The sequence below is a fragment of the Grammomys surdaster genome, unplaced genomic scaffold, assembly GCF_004785775.1.
Source record: "Grammomys surdaster isolate TR1022 unplaced genomic scaffold, NIH_TR_1.0 145, whole genome shotgun sequence".
NCBI lineage: Eukaryota > Metazoa > Chordata > Mammalia > Rodentia > Muridae > Grammomys > Grammomys surdaster.
Window position 1 is genome coordinate 3,494,356 of NW_021604603.1, and position 10,290 is coordinate 3,504,645.

Here is a 10,290-nt window from a genome sequence, read left to right on the forward strand (position 1 = left end):
ACACACAGACACACACACAAGTACACATACAAACACACACAAACACATAAACACACTTATAAACATGTAAATAGACACACAAATACATATAGGCAAACATACAAATACATAAAACATACATACAAACATACACACAAACACATTACAAACACACATATGCAAACACACACAAATACACATACAAACACACAAACACACAAACATAAACACATTAAAAGCACACATACATGCAAACACACACAGAGATACACAAACACACACAATACACACACAAACACATACAAACATAAACACATACAAATACACACACACACACACACACACACACACACACACACACACACACACTAAATGCTTTTCTACCTCTCCTGTCAACTGAGTAATTCTGGACCTGAGCCTGGGTATTATTGCCTTAATGGCTGCTGCCCTCTAGTGGCACCTGCCACAAACTGAGCACTGCCCACCATGCACAACCCACCTGGTTCTGGAAGAACTAAACCTGAGCCGCCTACCTACTCTCTGGTCCTCTCAGAGTCTGTCTTTTGAAACCCTTCAGGTGCCAGGCTATGCACTTAACATTGTTTTGAAGTAAGGATGGTGGCTGCACTTGTGGGTTCCAGACAGGGAAGAGAGGAAGTGGCTGAGGATGTATGCCAAACTCTGACTGCTCCAACTCCAAAGTGAACTGATGATGCCCAGAGCATGTTTTATGATGGAGTGTGGGGTGTGAGAGCCTTGAAGATCTGCCACCAATGGGTGCTGGAGAAGGGGGAGGAGAAGGGACACTTGTGGAGGGGTCTATCCAAACCACAACCGCCTTTCAATCTTGGTTCTTAGCAGGTCAGCTGCCTCCACTGTGTGACTTCTTTGGGATTGCTGTGACAGACTCCCGATAGAAGCAACCTAAGGGAGGAGGATTTATTGTGACTCTTGGTTTCATGGGCTCTCACTCTACCACCGGAGGGAAAACCCAGTTCATGTCACAGAGTGTGTGGCAAAAGGCTACTCACATCGCAGCAGACCAGGAAGCAACATCCGGATATAACATTCAAAGGTACATTCCTAGTGACCTGCTTCTGTCTAGATTCTACCTCTTAGTGGTTCCATAGCTTCCCAAAGTAGCACCACCAGCTGCAGAACAAGCATTCAAATGGGCGTCTGAGAAGGACAATCCCAACCATCATAGCGCACCCCTAGCCTCCAGAGGTTTTCAGGCTTCTCACAACTTCAAAAGCCTTATATTTATTATATTATATTATATTATATTATATTATATTATATTATATTATATTATACTATACTATACTATACTATACTATACTATACTATATTTATTATTAATAATATTATGTATAATTATATATAAGTAATACATAGACATAGACAGACATACTTTCTGTGTAGACCTGACTGTCCTGGTACTTGCCCTGTAGACCAGGCTAGCCTTGAGCTCAGAGATACCCCTGCCTCTGCCACCCAAGTGCTGAGATAAAGTGTGCCACTCCCTGTACAACTCGAACTTCAGGAATCTTAACAATCCCAAGGCCTTTGCAGAAGACCAAAGTTCAAAGACCCTTCTGGGATTCAAGACAACCTTCTAACCACGAGGCCCTATGAGTCAAAAGAATGCTGCCCGGTCTCAGTCTATAGTCTGGGGTGAGCATCCTATTCCTAAGGGAGGAATGGGGATAGAAGGGGGAGAACTGGAACTAAAGCATGCCCAAATCCGAGCAGGGCGAATGTCAACTCCCTTAGATGCGTGCCCAGCATTTAGGATGGCGTGATGTGACTTCCAATGGACTTTGGCTGCCCTGGCCACAAGCCCTTATAATGCTTGCAGTGCACATTATCTCTTTATTTGGGTCATGCTCCTCGGAAAGCCGGTGTTCCTGGGATCAAGAGCATCAGAGTCTCTATTGCAGCTTGGGTTCTCTCTCCATTGCTTCATGCACAGCCTTCCAGATCTCCTCCACAGTACAGCTAACTACACATTGTCTGGCCACACAGATCTTTCTCTGGAGTCTTGCAGGAAACCTCCATGTCCCATAACTCTTGCATGTTCCATACCTAGAAAACTAGCTCGGTGTAAACAATGCCAACTGGGCTTCCTTGGATTATGGCTGCAGAGGCCTCTGAGTGCCTAGGCAGCTGAACCCGGGAACAGCTGCCCCTTAGGCATCCCCTTGTGAGTAGGGCACCCCATTGGCATGCTCTCTTTAAAGAAGTCTTTCAAATGAGTTTGCAGTTTTACACCCTGAAATGTGTGTGAGCGAAGTCTCACTAATTCTGCAGTGCCCAGAGGAACTGTCCTATTGTCTTAATACAAAGAGCTCAGCTTCTTCTACTGTTGCTGGTAACACAGTCTCTTTATCCGTAACCTTAAACAGCTCCCTTTTCTGGCCAAACTGTGTGCTTCTTGCATCCTTCTGATCTGATTTTTTTTAATCCTGATTTTCACCGACCCTGAAGCAGCCAGCAATGGCCACACCACAGCCCGAATGCTATCTTGTTTTTCCTCCACCGAATCATCTATTGCGTTTCACCTTAGCCTCACTTAAAATTTCAGAACATGGGAAATAGCTACGTAATATCTTTGCCATTCAGTAACGTGAATGGCTTCTAGTCCAAATTCTTTGAGTCCTTGTTCACATTTAAACCTCAAGAGCATGGCTGAGCGTGGTGGCACCTGCCTTTGATCTCAATACTTGGGAGGAAGAGACAGGAAGATCACTATGAGTTCCAGCCTTGTCTACATAGTAAGTTCCAGGACAGCCAGGGCTAGAAAGAGAGACTCCGTCTAAAATATAAAAAGCAAACAAACAAACCTCATTCGCCAGGCCTTCACTGTTTGTGTTTACATTAGCACAGAGTGGGGGTGGAGGGCTATTGACCCCCCACCAGAATCACCCACCAAAGTCTTCTTGTATCATTAGAGGTTCTTTACTCTGCATCTCCAAACCCCTGCAAACGTTCTCTCAAACCAGTTTGAAAGATCTAAGAACCACATGGGCAGACTTAATCATATCAGTGTCCCCGTTTCCCTGACACCAGTGTGTAGGATTAGTTACCTTCCCTGGCTGTGTTGGCATCTGACAGACAAGTTAAGACAAGATGATTTCTCTGGGCTCAGGGTTTCAGTCCATCCACTCACGGCAGTGGGAGTGTATGGAAGAAGCTGCTCACAGCACAGCAGACCAAGGAGCAGAGGGCAGGGTAGGAACCAGGCCCTGCGTATAACCTTCAAAGTTGCACTCTAAATGACCTGCTTCCGCCAGCTAAGTAGTCCCTTCTAAAGGCTCCACAGGCCTCCCAGAATAGCAGCACCAGATAAGAGACAAGTACTTAAAGCATGAATCTATGGAGGCCATTTCAGACTTAGAATATAACACCAACCAAGACAGGTAAAGAGATCAACAGAAGCCACGCTTCCCCTCAGTTCTAAAACTCATTTCTAAATGCCTCACATGAGAGACACAAGAAAGAGGCTGTCCCTCAGACTCAGACACCGTTCTTCATCACGCCACCAGTTGGTGAGGACTTACTTTGACCTAGAGGCCTGTCTTGGTTACTTTTCTATTGCTGTGACAAGACACCATGACCAAAATAATGAATAAAAGAGAGTGTTTAATTGAGCTTACAGTTCTAGAGAGTTAGAGTCCATCATGGTGGAGCAAACAGCTAGAGGGCATGTCTTGACACATAAGCAGGCGGCAGAGAGAGCTAAGTTTTCTGAAATCTCAGAGACCACCTCCAGTGACACACCTCTTCCAACAAAGTTACACCCCCACATTCTTCCCAAACAGTCTCACCAACTGGGGACCAAGTATTCAAATCTATGAGCCTATGGGGGCCATCCTCATTCAAACCACCACAGGATTTAACTTGTATTGCCTTGTTTGCTACTGCTTGTCAGATATGCCACAGCTGTTACTGTTTTCGCTATATACTATATGTTGTTTTTACACCAAGGACTGAGACACACAGGCCTTGGGTCACCAATCAGGGAAGCATGTAGACCATGTGATGCTGGCCACACCCACCAGGAAAAGCATATAGGCCAAGATACTGGCCACACCCATCAGGGAAGCATGTAGGTCACATGATGCTAGCCACCTTTCTCTTCAGCCTGTCAGTGCTTCTGCTGAGCCGAGAATCCAGGGGGGTGAAGGATAGAAAAGGCTGATACAAGTGGAGGATGACTCTCAATTCATCCCTCTAGCCTTTATGGTTGTAGTTTTTCAATTAAAATTCCCTCTTCACTAGTAAACGGATGGAGGGGGGGTGGGCAGCTTTTTCTACCATGACATTCACTGGATCACAGAAACAACAGCCCGAGGACCAGACATTACAAACTGAGAAAGACCTGGCAAGATGACCACAGGTCTGACTGGGATGTTGAGGGCTTTGAAGTGGGATACAGTAATCTAGATGAGACAGGGGAGTGATCTGGCCATGGATAACACACAAATATGGAAAGAAGCTTCAGATATGCTAGGCAACAAAAAATGGCCCGGCCACAGAGAGCATTTAAAGCAACGAGGCAGGCTGCTACATAGGAATCAAATCACCTTCTGCCCGGAGTGAGAGCTTTGGTTTCTTTAAAACCCAATAATGTTATGAGAACATGTTTTTATTTAATTCCAGGTATGAGATATGAGGCTGTTTCAGATTATTCACAACAGCAGATTCGGTGCTCCAGCAGGGTGTAATTTCTGCTAGCTGCAGATAGTTTCATTCTGGGGACTCTAAAGAGGGTATAAATGCCGGAGCCAGGAGAGGGGCCAGGAGCTCTGAAGAAGAGATGGGGTAGGGGAGGGGGAGGAGGAAGTTGCTGCTGCGGCTGCTCCTCACTGGTGGTGGTAATGGTGGTGGTGGTCCCTGCTGCTCCTGGTTGCTGTTGTTGGCGTTTAACAAAAAGAAGTTGGAGATACCCTGACAGGATGAAGGTTTGACTTGCCCCAAGGAGCTATGCCCCTACTCAGCAGGAAATAGTATAAAGAGGCCTATGTCTCCTTTCCCCTCTAACATACCTGGTGTTGAGATGTTGGAAGGAATTGGAGTAGAGAAGGGATATATATGGGATATATATATATACCAATAAAATAGACTAAAACCAAATACTCCTACCTGCCTGAATTCTCTCTTTCAGACTCAAGTAGCCAAACACTTTAACCACCATACATACTAAGGGCAGCTCTGTGAATTCTCGCTGTTTTGCTTTTGGCCACAAGGGGGCAGTATCTCACCTCACATGGTCAGACTCCAGAGCCTTTCAAAGGCTTCCAAGACTGCCAGATTTCTCCAACCTGTGTTCTAATCCAGCGGCTCTCAATTACGTTCCTTAATGGTAGCAAAATTACAGCTGCAACTTTGTAATGAAGTAGCAACGAAAATAATCTTAGGGCTGGGGAGGGGGGTCACCACAACATGAGGAACTGTATTAAAGGGTCACAACATCAGGAAGGTTGAGAAACACTGTCACCAGAAGACCCAGTGTCACCAGTAGCCTTTTGTGCAGGCAAAAGCAGGTAAGGCCTGGGGGCCTCTGCTCAGAATCATGTTCTGTTTGTGCATTGCTTTGTTTTGAAACAGTCTTGCTATGCTACCCAGACTCGCCTTGAACTCCTGGCTTAAATAACCCTCTTGCCTCACCATCCTGAGTAGGCAGGATTCCAGGAACCACTATGCCCAGTTTTTCAGAGTGCTTGCTTGATTGTCTGGTTTGAACAGCATCTCAAATGCAGTCCAGGCTAGTTCAGTAATTAAAGAAATTAGTGTGATATAAAAATGTAAAACATAAAATTTATAATGTATATATTTCTTCATTGCTACAATTAACAAACTCATCCAGAAGCCTATTGACTAAAGTTAATTCAAAGTATTACTGAGCGCAAAAGGCATGTTGAGGTCTTTTCTTTTTTATTTTTATCTATTTATTTATTTATTTTTTATTTATTTTTGGTTTTTTGAGACAGGGTTTCTCTGTATAGCCCTGGCTGTCCTGGAACTCACTCTGTAGACCAGGCTGGCCTCGAACTCAGAAATCCGCCTGCCTCTGCCTCCCAAGTGCTAGGATTAAAGGCATGCGCCACCACTGCCGGCAAGGTCTTTTCAATAGATGCAATGTAATATAAAAATATCTATGATCTCAAGCCAAGCGTTGGAGCACACATCCGTAGACCAAGCACTCGAGAGATTGAAGCATGCTGATCAGGAGATCAAGGCTAGCCTTAGAGTTCAAGGCCAGCCTGGGCTCCATGAGGCCCAGTCTCAAAATAGCAAAACTCAAATCTAGGATTTCAGTGAGAAATTGGAGGATCCTTGAGTGCTGCCGTGTTTGTCTCCTTCAGAGATGAAGGCGGTGCTAAATTTTGATTAGCTACACGCCAAATCTTCTGGTGCAAATGCACAGACCTTATCTAGGGGGTTTAGGAAAAGACAAGCAGAGAGTCAGAGCACAGGAGAAACACTGGAAGAGAGCACCAGGCGTGGACCTTTCTTCTCTGTGGACACAGTTCAATCACTTGACAAACCGGTGCTGCATGCAGCCACTGAGTGAGATAAGATGCTTGCAGCCGTTGCGTTTTGTCTGTGAAAGCCACAAAGCTCTCGGGGTCCTTGCTGTGGAGTTAGGTAGGGACTCAGAGTCATTTTTGTCTTAATGATGTAAAGATGCCGCTTGTTCTGAAACTCACATGGCAGTTTGATAAAAGTACCAGATAAAGTATATAGATAAAATGTTACTTCTAAAGTCCCCTCCCCCTCCCCCTCTCCCTTCCCCTCCCCTTCCCCCTCCTCCTCCTCTTTGTCCTATATGATGAGGACCAACGTGACCAAGGAGGCAACAGAAGCGGCCTGAGCATTCTCCTTTATTTCCTGACTAAGCCACTCATTGTACTATGCATCCAGGTGCTGACTCCACAGCTAAAATATCATCAGGAAACTAATGGTCTCATGTGGACCTCAAACGTTCCCAGAAGGTTCCACCTCAGTCATAGAGATAGGAGCTACCAGTTGAAGTAGACTTCAGGTACCAGTTGAGCCCCTGGATATCTCAAGCCCCCAAGTTGTGCTCACACAGAGTCAACGCTTGCTCAATCCTGCAGCTGTGCAAGCTTTCCTGAAAACTAGTTCATGCCCTGGGGACAAAGCCCACAAGAGGAGCAAGAAAGACTATGCTAGACCAAGCCAAGGCTTGGCTGTAGCACAGCCCTGAGAGCAGAGGAAGGGAGAGGCTACAGGCAAATGGCTAGGAAGGACAAAGGGCCCAGCAACCACACCCAGTCACCCTGGGCCCCAACAGGAATTGCAAATGCAGAAGACAAGTGAGCTGTTTCCACCTGAGTCTGGGCTGCTGGGCACACTGCGTGGACATAGGGCATAAGTACACTAGAAAATGGGTCAGAGTCCCTGATTGGAGCTAGGAGGAAAACAGAATGGCAAGTCTTGAATCTTCATAAGTTCACAAGAGTCAACAACAGCTTTGGACTTGTAGTCTAGCCCAACAAGCCCCACCTCTCCTTCCCAGCTGTCATATTGAGCCTTGGGTCTTGATGAGATTAGACTCTGGAGACAGGCTGAGACAACAGAGGAGTGCCATGGGCTTCAGGCTTAGCCAGCAGTTTTAGGAGGAGACGGGAGCCAGATAAGAGCCAATAATAGCTGGGTGTTCAGAAGCTGTGACTAAAGTTGTTGCACAGAAAGAACCAGAAAGCCCAAGTCCCCAAACAGAACTGGACATATCAAGGCTTTGGGGCACACATCGCTGTGCCTAGGAATAGAGACAAGTCAGGAGCAGAGGACTTCAGACAACATGGAAATGGACTGTGTGCAACCCAGAAACAGCCCCAAGGTCATGTCCTTGAAGACCATGATGCCCCCCCAAACTGCTGGGGCCCACACATGGGATCAGCAGAACTAAGAACTGTGTACGGCTTCTGCGTGGCGTCTAGCCACTGCAGCCTTTACTTTCTACGCTCAGCAGGACAGGTTTCATGAGGCTTTCTCACTAACTCTGAAGTCTAGGTCAGTCTGGCCAGACCAAGTCCCATACCAGTGCTCCAGGAGCAACCCAGATTGCTGCTGATCTCACCTCAGTGAGTAGGAGCTGGCTCTGTCTCTCCTGGTGGGAAGTCTCCATATAAAAAAACGGCTCGGATGCTGAGCAGCCAAACACATGGCAGATTTTTTTTTTCAGGAAATCTGTGGAATGGGGAGTGCGAGGTGCCACCCAAAGGGCTGAGTAAGAGACACCAGCAGGGTGTAGAGAATCCTTATGGGTACAGGGACTGTTGCCTACAAATTCCTTCCTCCTAGTAGTGCAGAGATATTGCCTCTGGCGTGAGCCATGCACTGCTTTGAGGCTGATTTCAAACACTCATCAATGCTCATCTCCCACTACTGGCCTGACAAAGTCTCAACAAATAAGGTGATCAAGCAATGTCTAGAATCTGTCTATTCTCTCGTTACTCTGGAGTCTGGAGCTCGGCCTTTTCGGAAGGTCTTGGAATCCAGCTTGCTTGCCTCTTCCAGTTCCCGGCAGGTCCTGGAAGCGCTTGGTTTGCAGCTCTGTCACTTCCATCTCTACTGTCCCCATCTGGTGTCTTCTATTTGTCCCTTTGGTAATCTCTTCTAAGAGATGGAGTATGGCTTTAAGGACCTCCCTATTTCTGTATGCTCTCATCCTAGTTTTTGGTGACTCCATTTGCAACGAAAATGTCTCCAGATGAGCTCCTGCTCCAATGGTTTGGATGACTGTGGAGACAGATGTTATCCAGCCCATGACACCATCTAACAAGAACTTTCCTGAGGAGGGCTGAAAGATCTTTGTGGGGGATTTTATACATATGATCCTACAACCCAAGCACCACAAACCCAGGCAATCTTCTGCTGCATGACAAGATAAAAAGATAGTTAAAATGGGCATTATATAACCAAAAGCCCCCCCCTTTCTGGGTTGGTGTTCACAAAGGATGATACACATGTCCCTGAACCTACATCTTTCTCTTTTCATTGATTGTGAAGTACCCCCAAAACATACGCTGACGCCTGGCGATCAATGTAACAAGCCCCGTGAATCCACCATTCAGGTTTAGTACGCGCTAACATAATTTCAAATTCACTTCCTATAAACGTACTGCGCCTGAAGTTCCTGCTGTCTGCCCTCTCGGAAGACAAGTTCTCTCTAGTCGCCCTTTGCCTTCTAGTTTAACTTTACAATTGTGAGAGAGCGGTACACAGTCAGTAGAAAGTGCTCTTCAGAGCTTTTTATCTTTTCTAGGTTAGGACATGCAGGACGCTGCTGAGCTAGGGAGTGTTAGGTCTGTTGAACACACTTTCAACTTCTGGTCGGTTTATTAGGTTGGGTTATATCATCAGCCAAGGAGTGCCCAGGCTTTTATTACATATTTATAGATCTCAGACTGGCTAGAGTTGTTTATGTTGATTAGCACCAGAGTCTAAACGACCGATTTAATTGGCTACCCAGGTTGGATCTTTAAACTGTACAATGACTTCACACAATGTCTGTAACTGACTTTTCCCCACAGAACATTATGTATCCAAGGTTTATCCACATTGACGTTTGAAGCTCCTGTTTCTCCATCCCAACCACTGTGTATTCCTCTCTCTGCTGTCTTGTTGAAAGGTAGCTGTTTTCAGACCATTACCATTCAGTATCTCTTTGTCTTTGAATTTGGGTCTCTCGGGGAATCGCCCTCCCACCCCAGTGAACACCATCCAAGTATCTTGAGTTGCCAAATGTTCCTTGGAAGGCAAAAGCACCACCAGTTAAGACTCTGGCATCCACAGGTAGGAGGAGGGCACTGCTTTCATTAGCAGCTTTAAAGTAAGTGGTGCTCAGCCGGGCGGTGGTGGCGCACGCCTTTAATCCCAGCACTTGGGAGGCAGAGGCAGGCGGATTTCTGAGTTCGAGAGTTCGAGGCTAGCCTGGTCTACAGAGTGAGTTCCAGGACAGCCAGGGCTACTCAGAGAAACCCTGTCTCGAAAAACCAAAAAAAAAAAAAGTAAGTGGTGCTCTCTTTAAAGTAAGAGTCACCAGGAATGCCATGTCTGGACACCTTCCTGGTGCCAAATTCTGCTTCAGAACAATGGGCAGCAACCTGTTGCCATGAAGCATGTGAGTTGGTATTAATTTTACTCTCATTTGAAATGTCTCATCTTTTGTTTAAAGAAATTACCCTAGTGTATCCTCATCCCCGATGTGAAGTCTTTGTTCTTCCTCATCTCTCTGGGGCTGCCCAGCAGAGCACTGGTCAGCTGAACCGCTCC